Below are 6498 nucleotides of genomic sequence, written 5' to 3'. Positions count from 1 at the left end.
TAACACCTCATTTTTTTCTATTTTCATTCTTTCCCCTTTAAATGCTGAATTTTCCAAAAAAAGAAAAAAAAAATCCCATGACATTTTAAAACTTCAGCTTCAACTTGGCTATTTCAAAAAGTGAATTGTAGAAAATGAAGGAAATGGTTTTCGTCTGATTATCATCACAATGTCACATAAGAGTCTATTGCATGACTTAATTGGTAAATATTCAGACAAAATTGAAATAGTTGAAATGTCTTAAATAATTTTACTTATTCTTTTTCCTATTCAATTTATAATTTTCTTCTCTGAGGATTTTCCCTGAATATGTTCTATTTGTAATAATAGATATAAAATTCCCTCTCAGAGTGATTTGCCTGCTTTAGAGGTTATTACTATATTTCCCCCCCCTTAATTCAGCTTAAATGGCCTTATGCTCCGTTACCCGTGAATTTCAATTTTCTCCATCTAGGAATCAGCTGGGAGGACTATTAAAACATCTTAATGTCTAGGCCCTACCCTATATCCATTAAATCAGAATCTCTGTGGCCTGGAATGAAGAGGCGAGGGGGAATATAAACATAATTTTTGTTTTTAATTCTCTAGGTGACTCCACCTGCAACAAAGTGTCAAAAACTAGCTCCCTATGTGGTCATAGTCCTATAAGTAAGTAAAGACATATAGTTGCTCTGCCAGAGAACAAGTACTGCCAAAGAAAGCAGTTTGTCAGCTCACTAATAATATATAATTATACAGAATAAAATACATTTATATAATTATAATACATAGGGACAATTAACTGCAAAGAATATAAGAGTGGCTATATTTGCCTTTTAGAAACACTAATCTTAATGGAAGTGTTGGAGATTTCCTAGATCGCAGAAATACTGGAATAAAAGGACATCTTTTCAGAAACTTTTCTAGCTTTCCAAGTAAGAAAGAAGGACACACAACAAGACAAGGAGGGTTGGGTTTGTGAGGAAGAGGAGGATTTGAAATTTTACTTATCTGTTTAACAACTACAGTTAAAAACACTTGCGTTTGGAAGAATGAGATAAACATAAATTGATAGGCTAAGTTGTTCCATTGATTTGCGGTGATTCAATATGAGATGTAATGAATTCAAGTAGGTACTTACACTCTAAAGTTTTAAATATTTACCATGGTTTCCCTGCTATTTTAAGATTTTTATTTTTGTATTCCAATAGAATAACTAAAAATGTCTTAAGTTATTTCTCCTGGTTTGGAATAAGAGACACTTTATTATATACTAGTTAATGTCTGAATGCAGATGGAAGACAAATCAAATACAGACTCTGTATGTACAGTGGAATAGTTCCATTAATTGTCAAAATTTTCTGATATTAAATGGAAATACTCTTATACCATTTCTCCTAAAATTGCTCTAATGAAAATTTTCCCATACTTCGTATCACTGTCAAAGGTTATAGTTGAACAAGATAACTTCAACTGCTTCCTAATCCTGGTTATTATTTGCTAATCTCTTCCTGAATTAGAAATCAGAACCAATTCACTATCCTTTACATACTTTATTCCAGCTCGATTACTTGCATGTGTCTTATTGTATAATCCTTAAAGCTAGTTCATATAATTCATTAACTAATATGCCTGAGAAAAGCAGTATTTTAAAATCTCTTCCTTGAGATTCACCTTACACAGTCGCATGTAAAAGAGTGTGATGAGTGACTTAAAAAAAAAACAAAAAAAAATTTCTTAAATTGTAAAACTCTTAAATTTATACATTGATAAATTCTCACATTTGCATATGCTCGTGTAAAAAATACTGGACCAAGATATAGAAAACGTCCTCAATTCTAGGAAGTATCTTAGTCATTTAGTATTATTGCTCCCTACCTCAAGCTTAGCTACTATTCTACCTTCTATCATCTTAGGTTGATTTTTATTGTTTTCAATTTCATATAAATGGAATCACACTGTTTCGCTTCTTTCCTGTCTAACACCTTTTTATTTAACATCATGTATGGGAGATTCATCCATATTGTGGAAATGAAATTGCCCATTCTCTGTGCCATGGACATTTGGGTTAGTTCAAATTTTGGCTATTTTCAAAAACATCACTATGAACATTCTTTGAATTTCAGTGGCCATATGCACTAGTTTCTCTTGAGCATGCCTAGGAGTATGATTGCTGCATCAAAGGCTATAGATATGTTTAGGTTTGACAGGTTCTGCACTGGATTTATAGATCAATGTGGAAAAAAAATAGAAACCTGAGATACCTTATGTGTATAAATGGTGTGTCACTTTATTTAGGTCTCCGTTTTCTTTAATAAAATTTGAAATCTTCCATCTAGGGATCCTGCATATCTTTTGTTAAATTTATTCCAAAAGTATTGCTATTGTCAATGCTATTGTATGCAACACTGCTTATTAATTTGATTTACAACTTGTTCCTTGTGGACAATTATGGAAACATAATTCATGTTTTACAGTACCTTATATTTAGATATTTTGCTATATTCATTTATGAGGACAAAATAACAAAGCACAACACTGCTAACATTTAATGTTATGAGCCACAGAATTAAGCTCAGATGTCTGAGAGAACGGAGTATAATATTTGAAAGACCTGAAGTGCATTTCAACAAAGGTAATATCTATAGAAGACAAATAGGCCTGATCTATGACTGATCCAGGATGCCTTCCAGAAGGATATTAGCAAGAAAACAAAATAGAGGCTATAGTGAAAAGATGTAAAAAACATTTCTAGATAAAGAAATACACAAATCCACTAATGAAAGACATCAAGTGGGTTCAGCAAGAATGCAAAGAAATAATATATTCTATAGAAGTTTTATTATTATAGAACAATAATTTAAGTTATCTAAAGCTTTAATAGAGTATATAAATACACAGTGCATTTTGTAATTAAACTTGCTTCCTATTTTTTATGCAATGCAAGGCACCAAAAGTAAATGGAGAAATGTCTTGAATCTCTGAGAAAACAAATATAATCTTAGCATTCTATGAAAATTAAAAAATGTACTTTCAGCATTACTTTAAGAAGATTCTTATCAAAACACTACAGAAAGATGTATGAAATAAGGGTGGGGTTTTCTATCTCTGAACATTTATATGAATTACTTTTAAGAACAGAAAAAAGAAGGTTAAGAGATGACTGAAACTATAGAGAAAGAAATGAACTGACTAGAAATCTATAAATGGCTACAGATCATATTCCATTTCAAGGGTCACGTTGCTGAATGGAAACAGGCTCAGCACCAAGAGATCACTGAATAAGTATCCTCAATAACCAATACTCAACCCATTTCAATTGAATATCCAGTGACCAGGAGATCTTGCACAAACTCAGTCTCTGATCAATACAATTTTGGTAGAAAATTCATTATCTATTAATTTTTCATTCTAAATCTCCACCCCTGGGGATTAACCTTTATGGTGGGAATGGTGATAAGTAGGGAAAGCCTCACTCCATGAAGCAGATGGAACAGGACAGAAGCAGTGGATAATTGTCCTTGAACCTGAGCAGCAGTGGATAAACTGTCACTGTAACATGCACTGTTTTTAAATGTCTTTGCATTTTTGCTTTGTTTTTAGCATTGTAATACACTTGAAATTTTTTGATTGTGTGCATACTGTGTAGTAGAGAACTAACTAGATTTTGGAAAAAATATAGTCAATTTAACCAATAAAATATATTGAATATATTCTTATTGAGATGAAATTACAAAAATCTATTTCACACAAAATTCCCATAAATACAGACATTTGTTTCTGGACTATAACATGATTTTGATTTCTACGATTTAAAATCTATTTTGAAAATGGTAGAGTCTACACTCACTGCTTACTTTCAATAATAATGCTAAAGTAAATGCCTTTTCTTTTAACCTCAAGTAACCTTTCCAACAGACTTCTTTATTGTTTTATGTGTTTAATTTGAAGGCCCTATTCACATTGAGATGTATAGTTCTCCAAAAATTAGATAAAGTATAGGTTTAAAAGAGAAAATAAAATGCTGGATAGTGACTCTTAATAGAGAATTAAATTTTTTCCAGAGCATCTTACAACGATACTGAATGGTGCATCCCGCTCTCTGAATTATCCTACTGACATGTTGAAATGTAACTCATCTTGGTGGTGTCTGAGCATTGACTTATGTCCTCACTGCCTCTGCTGCTAAAGGTCTCTCTAGGGCTACTTACAATTGGCTATTTTGGTGTAAGCCTCCATGCTGTGGGTTCTTTTCCTTGAACTTGCGAAGTGCTCACGGACAATATGGGTGAGCCCTCTGCGACTCAGTCACATCCCCCATTTTGTCCCCAACTTTGATCTGTCCAGCTCGTATCTATGAAATCACCCCATTTTGGACTGAAGCAATCACAAGGGAAATCACTTAGATTCTTCATTCTCAGATGACCAGATTTCCTCCTCCTGACCCATCAAGTATATTATGCGAGAACTTTTGGACCAAGTCTATGTTTTGTGAAGGTCACGAGAAAGCCAGGGACATTGTTAAATGTTGCATTTTGAATTATTCCATATTGATTTAAGGTCCTCTATCAGACATTCTCCTCAAAATAGGAAGTAGAACAAAAGTTCCTCTGCTTTCACCGTCTTCCCATCCAAAATTGGTAGGTGTGTTTGTACTTCCCCATAACTTTCTCCTCAACCAAACTAAATACTCAGTAGGTGGAATTGTTGGATTTTTCTGAAAAAAGGACCTTTATCTTGTTTTTCCAACTTTCTCTTCTTCATCAACTCCGTCAGAAAGACCTTTTATCTCCCTTTCCTTCCTGATGGGAAAGATCTGTAAATCACATATTCTTTCTCCCCTGGTGATGTCTGTCTAAAGCTTGCCTTGAGCAACAATGACCAAAAGACTATCGGGAAAGAAAACTTTGCCAAGAAAATAAATGAATTGGGGACTATTTCAAAATTAAATTACCATTATGAATGACAATAACAACCTCAATACCATTCAGACTTTGATTGGGCTAGAAATGATAAATAAGTAAAATGTAAAAAGGGCAACTGAAGCAGTTTACATAAATTCACACTTTTTTTTTATCCTTACATTTTCCCTTTTTGATTTCTATTTTATAATGTTACCTTTTAACTACTTCTGGATATCTTGAATTAATCACTTAGATTACTGTGTTGAAGGCTAGTGTAACAAAATATTACAGGCCAAAAGATGGTTTTGTAAATGTTATTGTAAAATATGAGATAAAACCCAATTTTTGTGTTTTTTAATCCAATTATTTAATGCATACAATCATACTGTGATTCATCAGGTAATATAGAGTTCTTTCTGTTTTTTTGTTTGTTTGTTTTTCATTTGTTTGGTTTGCTACTGGGTTGTTCACGTAATGTGAAAAAAGCAATACCTTAATAGTGGTAGGACCAAAGTTAAAATACTTATGGAAGGACCAACTGAGATTCTCACTTTTTTACTCACATTCTAAAATAAATTATTGAACTTAAACGATAAACATTAAAGCATATATATATATATGCATATATATATGCTTTTATATATATTATATATATAGTTGTATGGTTTCTGAGTAGAAAGTGGTTTTTATGCATAAAGTAACATAAATTGAGAATGAAAATAAACTACAGATTTGAGAACTTAATATTGAAAATACATTGTACATCAAATAAAGCATAATCAACATAAAAGCAAACTTGTACCCTGAGAAGGATTTCTAGGCTATATGCAGGAAGGTAAGTTTAAATACATAGTTCTTTCTGCCATCTTTCCATGCAGCCATAACGATGCACATGAACGTCCTGGCCGGTGCTCGCAAAAGCATCAACAATGCCGAGAAGAGAGACAAACCCCAGGTTCTTATTAGGCCGTGCTCCAAGGTCATCGTCCGGTTTCTAACAGTGATGATGAAGCCCGGTTACACTGGTGAATTTGAAATCACTGATGATCACAGAGCAGGGAAAATTGTTGTGAACCTCATGGGTGGGTTAAACAAGTATGCAGTTATCAGCCCCAGATTCGTTGTGCAACTCAAAGATCTAGAAAAATGGCAGAACAACCTCCTCCCATGCCGCCAATTTGGTTTCATTGTACTGACAACCTCAGTGAGCATCATGGACCATGAAGAAGCAAGATGAAAACACACAGGAGGAAAAATTCTGGGATTCTTATAAAGGGATGTAATACATATGCACAAATAAAATGCTTCAATGGAAAAAAAATACATATATTTAACCTGTGAAAAACTACATCCTTTGATAGAAAAATAAGCAAATTTTACAAGCCCACAGATGCACAACAAATGCCAAATTCACATATTAAATATATAAATATTCACCACTAATTTTATACTGTAAGTTGAAAGATATACTGAAATTCTTCCAAGATATTGAAATATGAGAAATAAGATAACTTTAAATTGCTAAATTAAAATACTAACACTTAATAGTCCCACAGTTACATCTTAAACAAACAAATGAAAAAAAGAAACAAAAAACAGTTGGACTTCTCCACAC

At 32.8% G+C, this 6498-nt stretch overlaps 1 pseudogene; it reads left to right on the top strand.

The window, feature by feature from the left end:
• Positions 1-5769: 5769 nt before the first annotated feature.
• Positions 5770-6120, top strand: LOC109451422 (small ribosomal subunit protein uS8; annotated as a pseudogene).
• Positions 6121-6498: the final 378 nt, after the last annotated feature.

Source organism: Rhinolophus sinicus, linkage group LG03 (assembly GCF_036562045.2).
Source record: "Rhinolophus sinicus isolate RSC01 linkage group LG03, ASM3656204v1, whole genome shotgun sequence".
Lineage (NCBI taxonomy): Eukaryota > Metazoa > Chordata > Mammalia > Chiroptera > Rhinolophidae > Rhinolophus > Rhinolophus sinicus.
The sequence above is the reverse complement of the archived record's forward strand: the minus strand, read 5'-3'. Positions and strand labels throughout refer to the sequence as shown.